Below are 13,322 nucleotides of genomic sequence, written 5' to 3'. Positions count from 1 at the left end.
GAAAAAGAAATACCACATGTTTTCACTTATTGGAGGGAGCTCAAGGTGAATGAATCAATTCTCATACACACACACACTCTCACACACACTCTGACACACACACAAACAAACAACAACAACAACAACAACAAAAAAACGGGGGGGAGATATAACAACCACAATTATTTTTTTTTTTTGAAGTTCTTACAACAAGCAAATGGAGGGGACACACTTGGGTGGGAGGGGGGAGAGGGAGGAGGGAGAGAGCTTTTGGTGATGGGACATAATAATCAACTACATCGTATACTGACAAAATAAAAATAATAAAAAAAAAAAAAAAGAAGATAAATTGGGAGGGGGGAGAGGGAGGAGGGAGAGAGGTTTTGGTGATGGGACATAATAATCAACTACATCGTATACTGACAAAATAAAAATAATAATAAAAAAAAAAAAAGAAGATGAATCCTCATCAGGACAGGAAGTATGTTTGCAGCTTACAGAATTCTATGCAGAACTGAGATAGGCATTAAATGTCCTTTCTGGCTATTTGATCCAAGGCCTAGAATTCCTTACAGGGCCACTGTACATGACATTACAGGTTGTACCCTTCACAAGGGTAACCAACTAGAGCTGAAATCCAACCCAAGTTCCAGTCTTCAAATCTTGTGCTATAGGGTGGGGGATTTGCCTAGAGGAAGAACCATGTTTTGGTAATTCTCTCAAAGGCAACTTCTGCTGCTTCTCCTTGCCAACACACAAATGCTTGAGCTACAAAGGACAGGGGCTGGCACTTCTTTGAAATTCCCACAAAAGCACCTTTGTCTCCCTGTTACAGCTCTGCCAGTACAATACTTGGCACACACCAACACTAGTTACCTTTGGTAAAGCACAGGTTGATCATGGTTTCAAGAGTAACCTTTCTCCCGTTATTACCATAATGTCTGTATCTATCTCTAATCATCTGTCTCAGTTCACTTGGTCTATCTGTCCATACATAGATGTCGAGCACAAGGCAGTGCCAGGCACAAACCATGTCTTATACTTGTATCTGCCACCATTCACATCATAGGGGAAATCCCCCCTTCTCTGGCACCTTCCCTGATGACCCCACAAAAAGGCCAACTTCAATTCTTCTGAACTCAAGGGCAGACATAGGAGCCCACCTGCGGCAAACCAGTCTCAATTAGGGAGACAGCCCAGAAATGTGATGTTTATTAGGGGAAAAGCAGATTTCTAGTCCTGGAGTTTTACAGAATAGATAAAATTTTGATCCACTCATTTGATCACACTCCTTGAAGAAACCCAGAATGATTTCAGTTTTGGATTTGAGTAACAAAGCGTTCCTATACTGTAGTATCTTATGACTAAGTCAGGTTTCAACCTTTACTCTCCACTGAACAATTAAAAGCAATAAACACAGAAATTTCCTGTTTTGCTTTTGATTATGCTTCTATATTGTGTCTCCCATATTTCTCATTCTCTAGTACCCTTATAAATTTCTCTGGATAGCAATCAACATTGTGAATACACAAGGTACTTAAAATATGATACGGTGAATGCATATACTCAGTAACTTATGTAATTTTGAGAACCAAATATTTAGTTCTGGATAACTCAACAAATTACTGAGAACTAAATATTTAGTGATGAATGCATACTCAACAAACACTACAATACTACCATATAGCACACATACACATGCACACACAAGTACATGTATATGTATTTTTGGAATACATACATTTAGAAAAGTGACTGTCTCTAGGGAGATACTAGAGCATGGGTTTATAATACGCCACTAAAGGAAGCAAAATCAAATTTAAATTTCTCATCCTGGCTTTCAAGGCCCATGACGGTCTAATCCCATGGAATACAAAACAATACTTGCCTACTCTGAAACCTCTGCTTCTCCATTATCACATATCCCAGGCTTCGGAAATACACAATTTTCCTGATCAAATTACCATAGTAGACATTCATGGCAAAATAATTCTTTTTAAGGTTTAAAATAAAATAAGTCAATATTCACATCATGCTTATATCTTGTCAGAAACAAAGCACTGAGTGCACACAGTTATTTTACTATGATGGACAGTTATTTCCTTTTTTATTTCCTTGTTTTGAATGAGAAAGCAAGGTGGAAATACAAACAGTCTGCTGTGACTATCCTTCTAGCTCATACTTATGTATGAGCATTGGGTAGAAATAGACATGGTGGGTCAAAATCTATTCAAATTGAAACAGTTTGATAAATATGACCAAATTGCCCACCAATAAAACTGTACCAATTATACTTAACGCGTAATGTTAGACTGTCCTTCATCTCATACTAATAATGAAGAAAATCAATCCTAAAATGTTTATCAATTGATAGCTGACCCTCTCCTCCCCCCAAACCCAAGCATTTCACTGTTGTTATGATAATTTACATTTCCTTGATTACTTCTAGTGAGAGGAGGCTATAATTTTCTTAGTTTCTGAAAGTTTTTACTTTGTGATTTTGGTTGGTTCAATTCGGTCACTTATCTTTTAGACAGTACTTGGAAACAAAATGACCTTTACCACTGTTAGAAGTCATGTGACCCTTTCCTTTATTTTCATTCTTTCTCTAGAGAGACAGTCCATAGTCACTGTATTAGTTCTCTACTGCTGCTGTAACAAATCACCATAAACTTAGATGCTTAAAATAACCACAAATGTATAATCTATCAGTTCTGTAGATCAAAATCTGAAATGGGTCTCACTGGACTAACATCAAGGTGTCAGCAGGGATGTGCTGCTTTCTGGAGGCTCTACGCATGCCTTTTCCAGCTCTAGAGGTCACCTGCATTCCTTGGCTCATGGTACCCTTTCCTGCATCTTCAAAGCCAACAATGTTACCTATGACCCTTCTTCTGTAGTCACCTCCCTCTGACCACAGCCAGAATAGGTCTGTTGCATTTAAGGACTCATGATCTCCACGTCTCAAGAATTAACCTTAATCACATCTGTGATGTCACTTTGTCCGTGTAAGGGAATATATGTACAGGTTTTGGGGACGAGGATGCAGACATCTCTAGGGCCATCATTCTTCCTACCATAATTGCCATCTCTGAGGATCTGGTGATAAAGAGTCTACTTTCTCATGCTCTTCTGTCTCATATTTTCCTTCTTCACATGGTTTTATCTTTTTCTTAAGGTTTTTCTTTCTAGCTTTCTTCCTAGATGATACTCTCCATCCTGTAAAGGATTAGTTTAATTTTCTAAGACCTCTGTAGTCCTTTGTGGAACCAAAATTATCTGAATCTATAACAACGAGTGCTCAAGTTTTTTAATGCACATTTACCTTTTCCTCTATCAGAGAGAACAGCTTACATTTCTGATACACATAAGGTATCAAACGATGACACCTAACAATAAACACTGAAGACTATGGGACTATTCCAGAGAAAGTCCTCCAGGCAACTGCCTGGGCTGAACTTAGGGAAAAAATGCCTGAAGTATTTCCTTCCCCTACAGCTACCCGCTAATTACTGATTAGATGATTTTTTTTTTTTTTTGAGCAGGACAGTTCTGCTCATAGAACTAATAACTTCCACAAACCCACAGAATCCCAAATTGCTTTTGAAATTCCATTCCATCAGAAGGCTGGTTTTAAGACCACTGCAATGTTGATTTCCACTGCTATTCTTCCCACTATCAGCTTGGTAATAATAACTAGTATTAATCCAACCACACACACCCACCTTTTAGCAAACTAGATAAACTGAACTAACTTACTATTACAAGTTCAGATAATTGCCAACCATTCCCAAGTGGCTCATGAAGAGTACTAAAACCTGAGAGTGTGCTGTATATGCTTATAAAAGTTCAACATACCTGACAGCAAAATTTTAAGGTGCTTTGAATGTGACAAGAATATTGTCCAAGAACTCAACTGTGATGTAACCTGGTGTCTAGGCATTAAATGGGTTGTTCTGGGCCTTGGAATTTTTTTTTTTTAAGTAAGCTAGGAATAAAGGTTTGAGGGAAATATCGGTAAAATGAGGTAAGGCTTTGGATTGGCATAATCTTTGATTATCAATTCAATATCTTTTGTGGTTATTAGCCTATTAAGACTTCTGCAACCAATCTATATTTCTGTTAGAAATATTCCATTTCATCTAGGATGTCATGTAGTCATTCAAAAAAGTATCCACTAAGCACATGCTGTTTGCTTGCCCACTGCTGAAGATGTTGGTGATAAAACTGTGAGAGCTTATCATCTGGTGGAAGAAAACACATAATGAGCAAACAAATCAATAAACAAGACAATTTCAATAAGAATAAATGATGTGAAGAAAATATGACAAAATGGGGTGATGGGAAAACAGAAATGGTAGGGCATAAGGGAGCATTTTCAGGCTGGGAGGACATGAGAGCCAGAGTGAGTGAGGGCTAAGTAGCAAGAAATAGGATGTGAATGGGAAAGAAGATCCTTTAGGTCCATGCAGGCCCCAGAAGGAATCTGCTTTTACTCTGAGAGAAATGGGGAGCAACTGGGGTTTTGAGCAAATTACTGATTAGACGATTGGAAGGTCACAGGGCATGATGGGAGAGCAGGGATGGTAGGACTCTTGGGAGGACTTGAATTCTGACTCTAAATGAGCCAGGATTCTGAGTGGAGGAGTGACCAGCTCTGGCATTCTTTTTAACAGGATCATTCTCACTGCTGGGTTGTAAACAGATGGGGGTGGGGGTGGGGGTGCAGGTAAGAGGGGGAAGCAGGATGTCAGTTGTAAGACCATGTAATAATGTACATGAGAGATGGCTGTGGCTCACCATATTAGTCCATTTTTGTGTTGCTATAATAGAAACCTGAAACTGGTGAATTTATAATGAAAAGAGGTTTATCTGGCTCATGATTCCGGGACAGCTGTATCAGGTATGGGCCTCAGGCTGCTTCTACTTATGGTAGAAAGGAGCAGGCAGCCAGCAGGTGTAAGATCACACAGCAAGAGGAAGCAAGTGGGGGAGTGGGGGGAGCGGGGTGCCACGGTCCTTTTAAACAACTACCTCTTTGGGGAATGAACAGAGTGAGAACTCACTCACTACCCCTACATCCAGGGAGGGTATTAATCTATTCATGAGGAATCCACCCTCTATGACCCAAACAGCTCCTAAAACTGCCACACTGGAGATCAGATTTCGACATGAGCTTTGGGGGGACAACATACCCAAACTCTTATCATTCACCAAAAGGAGTAGTAATGGAGGTCATGTGAAATGTGTGGGTTCCAGATATATTTTGAAGATAATGTGGGGAGGATTAGCAACATATTAGATATGGGGTGCAAGCAAAACAAGAGTAAAAGATGATTGCAAGAGATCTAAGTGACTAAAAGAAGGGGTAATCCTTAGACTGAAGCACTGGATGCTTCTTTTGTAGCAAGAAGTGTGCAAGTTCTCAACTACTGCAGGCTGAAGAAAGTGGGGAAGGTGTGAAGTGGTTGTCTAGAATAAGGCTGGGGAAATACAGCATAGCAGCTGGGCAAAACTGTCATAAATCTTCAAAGAGAGCAAGTGGAGCATGGGTACAGGTGGGGAATAGAGAGAGAGCTGGATTAAATCATGACCATGGCTTTAAGAGACAAGGATGTAAGAGAGGTGCAACAGAGGTGCAAGAGAGACCACACACAAGGCAACAACTGTGACAGGGACCACTGCTGCTTGCATCCTGCTACAGCATTTCCTTCTGGGCTTTTTTCCATGCTCCATCATACCACCTAATTGTTTTTTCAAAAACAGCTTATGGTATTAACTTTGTAGATCACTATTTCTCTGCAGATACCTTCATCTCACATTTTCTTGATTGATAATTTATCTGGAATAGACTTCTGAGGTGCAAGTTATTTTCCCTTTGAAGATACTGTTCCAATGTTTTCTTGCCATCTGGCATCAATGTCATGCTTTCTCCTAGGTAGGGGATTTCTCTCATAGAATTTGAAATTTTCTCAATTATCATTATTATTCTGAAGTATCACTACAATGTTTCTAGAAGACTGATCTTATTCAATACCGAACAGCCTGGGTTAATCTTGACTATTCTGAATGGACCCCCTATTTATCTCCAGAGCTACCTGGAGTATGGTACTGACACTTGGCCAAAGCTATGGTCAAGAAAAGTAATGTTTGAAACCATGGGTTCCTGAGTTGTTTAGGGGCAGAACATACCAGCCCAACAGTACTGTTTAGTAATCATAATCAGATATATGACTCGCACCCGATTTTGGTGGCTCTTGGGCAGTCACACCAATTGAGGCTGGTTATATAGATGGAAAGTGCCTACATAACCATCTCATAGACCCCCACCAAGACAGGAATCAGGCTTCCTCATACCAAGATGCTTCATACTTAAGCTGGTGATGGTTTGTGATGTGAAGAATGAGCATGTCTAAGGCCAAGAAGCCTGTACCTGCGATCGCCAGATCCCTTAAACGTGTATCATTTTACTGCTGCTGCTATGTTGCATATTCTGCCTATAAATTGTGGAGTCCTGTGAACCCTTTCAGCAATCCAACATTTAGACTTATTTACGTGTAATTTGGACAAATATGCAAAAGGAGTAATATTTATTAATTGGAGCACGAAAAATAAAACCTCTGTAATGAAATATTATAAGAATCCAGATATCTTCCTGATGAAAATAAATCTTTAAACTCTTCCAAAGATTTTGGTTCTTCTGATCCAAACAGTTTTTCTGGTAATTACTTTCTACAGAGCACAACTGTCCAGTGGAAATATAATGCAAGCCACATATACAATTTAAAAATTTCTAGTGGCCACATGAGTAAAAAGAAACAGGTAAATACAATTTTAAGAGTAGTTTATTTAACCTATTAAAAATATTATCATTTCAACATGTAACCATAAATTACTGGTGAGGTATTTTACATTCTTTTTTCACATTAAGTCTTTGAAATGTGGTGTGTATTTTTACACTTACAGCATGTCAGTTCAGGCTAGCCACACTGAAGTGCCCGACGGCTGCACATAGCTACCATAATGGGCAGTGTAACTATACAGAGGCTAAGACTGAATCTAATTATTCGTGACTTCGAGTAACAGTGAGCCATCTCTCTTCAGAAAATGGTTGGCATGGCTTCCCCTTTACTACTAAATGGTCCGTTTCTTTCTGTGGAGGGACTACACTTACATTCTTAACTTATCCCCTGCCTTTCTGTCCTAAAGTCATCAGGCCCTCAAAAGCTGTCACGTTTCTTTCATTTTACTCTTTCCTGACAATGTACATTAATTTCTGGATCCATAATGTTCCTTTGTCTGATACTTTTTATTTGGGAGAAAGATGTCACAGACATGTTCTTCTATTTTGTTCAAATGTACAGATTCACCCATTAGTTAATTTACAATTAAAATATTGCATGTTCAAATGTTATAGTGGGTTACTTATAACACCCAAGCAGTGACCCAGTATCATGCAGAGTCCACGCCATCCCAAACAAAGGCTGCGGTGAACTCAATGCCAACTGTGGTTTTTTTGTTGAAAAAACCAACGGATAAGGGTATTTAAATTTCAAATACTTATCAATTACTATGAAATAAAACGACTTGTTTTTAGGCCACTCAGATTTGCTTATACTGATCTTCAGAAATGTTTGATAAATATGTTCTCATAACTTATGCATTTGTATCTGATGTAAATTTTTCGTTACAAAATGAATATTTTGATGTTTAGTAGTTTTTAACATTAGCTAAAGGCTGACATGCCTGCTGTGACCACTCTCTCTATGGTTGTAATTTACCCTCTCACACGCAGAAAGTTTGATACTAAAACCATGTCATATCTGTTACACAGTCTTTCCAAGGTGAATTTTCTGATATAGTAAGTCTTGAACATTTCCTAAACGTCTTGTCAAATTCATAACCTGTGAAAGGTTTCTCTCCTGCACAAATGCTCTGAAGTTTATCAAGGCTGACAGAATGGCTTAAAATGTTTCCTCATTCACTGTACCTGAAATTTACAAAGACCAGGACATATATTAAGAGCCTTCCCATAAGTTATATCTACAAGGTTTCTTTCCAGTATGAATAATCTGATTAACATCACAGTAGGACACTCACTGCACACCTTTCTACCAAGTGACTGCATTTTTAAGGTTAAATAAAAAACAAAGAACTAGAAAAGAACGAGAAAAAGCCAACAAGCTTCATAAAAAGTTTGAAAAACAGTCTATCACATTTCAATTTGTACATGAAGACAATAGCATATATTGCCATCCTGAATGATCCTCCTTACAATAATCAATCCATCTGAATTGTCCATCAATATAGTAATTTTACAGAGGTAACAGAAAATGTTGTATAATTAATGCATCTGCAAAATTTTAGCCTTCGATCTAAATTCTACAATCCCCCTTATTTTGCCTAAAAATAGTAAAGGCATAGAAGTGAAAGGGTAGTCAAATAATTAATTTCATTATTGTAAAAAGAAAAGGAAAAGAGACATATCTAAACTTCCTAGTCATTGGACACCTCTACTCCTTAACAATCAATAAAGACTAAGTGGAGGGGTAGGAAGGAGGAGGTGATTCTTTAACACTTGATCAAAGTGAACACTTTCTGAAATTTTACATACTGAACTCAGCTTTCTGAAAATACAGTGCTGCCTTCTCACCCCCCCCCCACTTGAGAAACATGAAGTTACCTCTGCTTCGCATGCTCTTCTCCCACAATTCTGTATCACTAGCTCTCATTCACCCTCCAAAACCCTTTCTAGTGCTTACTCCTACCTTTAGGCATCATTCCTCCAGGCATCCACGGCACCTGGTACAACCTCCAGCAAAGCACCTGCTGCCCTGTACTGTCATTAAGACTATGAATGGATGTCTCTCTTCCTACAGACTCTAAGCTGTAAGAGCAAGAACGCTAAGGGACCTCTTACAGCAGTGTCTGGTAGATAGCAGATATTTAACCATTTTTCAAGAAATAATCCTATCTGAAAATATCACAAATATCTCCAAAATTACACTTTCTAGAAATGATTTTCTTATTTCCTAAGTATTAGAGGCTATTTTAACTGCTTTGTTTCCCTGTGCTCTTCTATGAGTTTAAAAAAAAAAAAAAAAAAATGCGGGGGGGGGGGGGGGGGGGGGGGGGGGTGAAAATGTCAATAACATTATATGACCAAAATATGATTCAGTTATAATTTTCCTAGAAAATTTTTCAACTCTAGTCAGTCACATATTTAACTAAATAAATCTTATAAAGAAGGGCCGGCCCATGGCTCACTTGGGAGAGTGTGGTGCTGATAACACCAAGGCCACAGGTTCAGATCCCTATATAGGGATGGCTGGTTAATTCACTTGGAGAGCGTGGTGCTGACAACACCAAGTCAAGGGTTAAGATCCCCTTACCGGTCATCTTTTGGAAAAAAAAAAAAGAGAAAGAAAAAGTTAACATCTCTGTAATATGGGAAGTCTCTGATACATTAAATAAAAATTACTTTATCTTTTTTTTGTATATGTCATTAAAATTTAACTTAAATAAATACAATAGCGATGTCTCATGGGAAAATGTACTTACCCTGACATCAGTAGCATCTCCATGCCTGATAATACTGGCCCACGTGGTTGGCTCACTATTGCTTTCAAAATAGTGAAAGACCTTTAATACTCGCTCCATTGCTCCAGGGGAACGTTCCATACCAGTACCCAGGTGAGTCTTAGTACTTGAATTTGGTGTATGATTCAAGTTTGGGTCAAGGTAAGCAGCTGCCATTATTTTGCTAGATGCTAGGTATCTGTCATATTCTGTTAAGAGAAAAAAATTTTTTTTGTTGTATAATATTTGAAATCTATCAATTAAAAATGTGATACATTGATATTTATATTAATAACACTTCTTTATTCTGTCTCTATGATATGTTATATGCAGAAGAAACTTGAGGAGAATAGGGAACTAACCTACCAAAATAATCACTATGTCCCCCACACTCAAAGCAGTACCTGATTTACAGTAGCACAATAAATATCTGTTAAATCATTAAAATACTAGGACTCTGATTTCAGGTATGTCAAAAATTCATTGTGATATCTATAAATAATGTAACTTAACCCCCCTCCCATTTTTTCACCACAGACTTTATATTTGTGGGAAAATCTCACAGCAAAGCCAAATTTGTTTATTTACTGCCTACTTTTGAAAACTGTTATCTAAAAGAAAATTTCTTTCTTCATACAATGAAAATTCAATGAGTATTCACTGTACATGGAAGACACTGATGAGTAAAAACACCATAATTAGGGCCGATCCCGTGGCGCACTCAGGAGAGTGTGGCACTGGGAGCGCAGCGACGCTCCCGCCGCGGGTTCAGATCCTATATAGGACTGGCCGGTGCGCTCACTGGCTGAGCGCAATGCGGGCGACACCACACCAAGGGTAGCGATCCCCTTACCGGTCACGAAAAAGACAAAAACAAAAAACAAAAAAACCCCACCATAATTAAATAAGTTCCTCCTGCTTAGTCAAGTCACTGTTTAGCAGGTGAATCAGACAAAGAACAATTGAAAATAAAACCAAAAAAGCATAAACAACTAAATTTTTAAAAGTACGACAGAGGACTTCCATTTGAGTGTGAGGGAACAGCTTGGACAAAACTAAAACTCCCACTGTGAAAAGTCAGAAATCCAGATTAAAAAAAAAAAAAGCCCAAACAATATTTGATGGGCTCAAGACAAACCAAGGTAATACTAGTGACACAGATGGAGACAGGAACTGCTACTAACAGCTGTCTTTTCCCACAGAGCATTTGCCAATTCTGGGCCCTTGAGAGCCTGAAGAACCAAGAAAAGGTTACTAATGAGATCAAAACCAGCAGAGCCTTTGGCATCAAGAGACCAAATTATGACTGCAAGGAAGGGACCCAAGATTCTAGTGAGAGGAAAAGGTGGAGACTGAGTCAAACACTCCACTGGTTGCCGCATTTAGAATGCTGAACCCAAGCCAAGAGTGAGCTTCTAAAACTATAGTGAAAGAAAGGGAGAGGATCTTAGGAAACAGGAATTAGACTTCAGGATTCACCAGGAGTCTCAGAACATCCCCAGACCCACATTAAGAACAGCTGGCACAGAAACAGAGGGGGCCTCACAACCTGGAGCACAGTCTGCTCAGATTCACCATGACTGGATGCAATGACCAGGCTCCCACCCCAACTGCCCAGCAAAGAAAAGGGCCAACCCTCTGTAGAGAAAGATGGCATTGGCCAAAGCATAAATAATATTTTTTTTATCCATAGTACCTTCCATTTAGTTTTTTTTTTTAATTATGACAGTATGGCAAAAAGAAAAACAAAAACCAAAACAACCAAAAAAAACCATAAACCAAGTCAAAAGATAACAAAAACAGAAGAGAAAGATACATGTACTATATATCACAGAAAAAAAGCTAATACTCTCTACAGAAACTCTTAAAAGGAAGGGGAAAACTGATAGACAAATGGACAAAAGACGCGGACAGACAGTTCATTAAAAAGATGTAACAAGTGCTGGCAAGGAAACCCTCATACACTGCTGGGAGGAATGTGAAAAGGTGCAACTACTACAGAAATAGTTTGGTTGTTCCTCAAAAGGTTAAACATTATAGGTTAAGTATCCATTATCCAAAATGCCTGGGACCAGCAGTGTTTCAGATTTTGAATTTTTTCAGATTATGGGATATTTGCATTATATGCTTTCTGAAAATCCAAAATCTGAAATGTTCATTGATAAGCTCTGTGTGTCATGTCAGTGCTCAAAAAGTTTCAAATCTGGAGCAGTTCAAACGTACTTAACCCGTAGTTACCATATGACCCAACAATTCCACTCTCAGGTATAATCCAAGAGACTGAAGGCATACATCCAAATAAAAACTTGTATGTGAATGTTCAAAGCAGCATTATTCATAATAGCCAAAAAGTGAAAATAACCCAAATGTCTATTAACAGATGAATGGATAAACAAAATATGGTATATCTAACAATGAAATATTGTTTGGCAAAAAAAGGAATGAAGTACTGATACATGCTACAACATGGATGAACCTTGAAAACATTACACTAAGTCAAAGAAGCCAGACATAAAAGGCCACAAACTGTACGATTCCACTTATATGAAATATCTAGAACATGCAAAGCTATAGAGACAAAAAGTAGATTACTGGCTAGGAGGGCTGGGGGGAGTGGGGAGTTGATAATGACTGCTAAGAGGTAAGGAGTTTCTTTTGAGGATGGTGGAAATATTCTGGAATTAGATAGTGGTGATGGTTGCATGACATTGTGAATATATTAAAAAACACTCAAATTGTACACTTTGAAAGTGGTCAACATGGTAAATTTTACGTTATGGGAATTTTACCTCAATAAAAATATATATAAACAATTGTTGAATAATTTTTTAAAAACCAAGAAGACACAACAGTACCCAGACTGTTGGCAAGGACGTGAAGAAACAGGTACTCTCATGCACTGTTGGTGGGAGTGCAAGTTGGTACAATCTGTACTAAGGAAAACATGGCAACACCTAACAAAACTACCTGTGCTTTACCTATTGGCCCACTCCTAGGAATTTATGCCGAAGATATGCTGTTGTAAACTGAAATGTTCGGATCCTCCCAAAATTCATGCTGATACCCTACTTCCCAATGTGATGATACTAGGAGGTAGGGGTCTTTGGGAGGTAATTAGGATTAGACAAGATCATATGAGTGTGAATGGGATTACTACCCTTGTAAGAGTCACAAGAGAGCTTACTTCTTTCTGCTCTCCACTATGTGAGGATATAAATCTACAGTCTGTAACCTACATGATGGGCCTCATCATAACTCAACCATGCTGGCAGCACCCTGATCTAGGATTTCCAGCCTCTAGAACTGTGAGAAATAAATTTCTGTTGTTTATAAGCCACCCAGTGTATGGATGTTGTTACAACAGCCTAAACTGACTAAGACACATACTTACAATATGAAAATACTTATACATAATATCGCAAAGTATTGGGAAACACCTAAATGCCCATTCACAGGAGAGTAGTTGAATAAACTACAGTACATTCCCATGATAGAGTGCTATTAATATGCTGGGGGGGGGGATAAAGAGGAAGATCCCTATAATTGATAATGCAGAATTTACAGGTTATACGAGGGATCTAAAAAAGTTTATGGAAGGATTTGCATTATATTTTAATTCCATTTTTCCAGGAACTTTTTGAAGTACCTTCTCTTGTTAGGTTCAAAACCCAAAGGATAACTACAGTTCAAAATCCCAAAGGATTTCTTTCGTATAAAAGAAAAAGAAAAACAAGAAAATACAAATGTATCTGTTCATATGAGTT

At 38.3% G+C, this 13,322-nt stretch overlaps 1 pseudogene; it reads right to left on the bottom strand.

Moving 5' to 3' along the window:
* The window catches only part of LOC103597754, a 112,458-nt pseudogene that overhangs the window by 72,290 nt on the left and 26,846 nt on the right, over window positions 1-13,322 (bottom strand).

Source organism: Galeopterus variegatus, unplaced genomic scaffold (assembly GCF_000696425.1).
Source record: "Galeopterus variegatus unplaced genomic scaffold, G_variegatus-3.0.2 Scaffold2409, whole genome shotgun sequence".
Lineage (NCBI taxonomy): Eukaryota > Metazoa > Chordata > Mammalia > Dermoptera > Cynocephalidae > Galeopterus > Galeopterus variegatus.
This window is presented reverse-complemented; position numbering and strand designations above follow the sequence as displayed.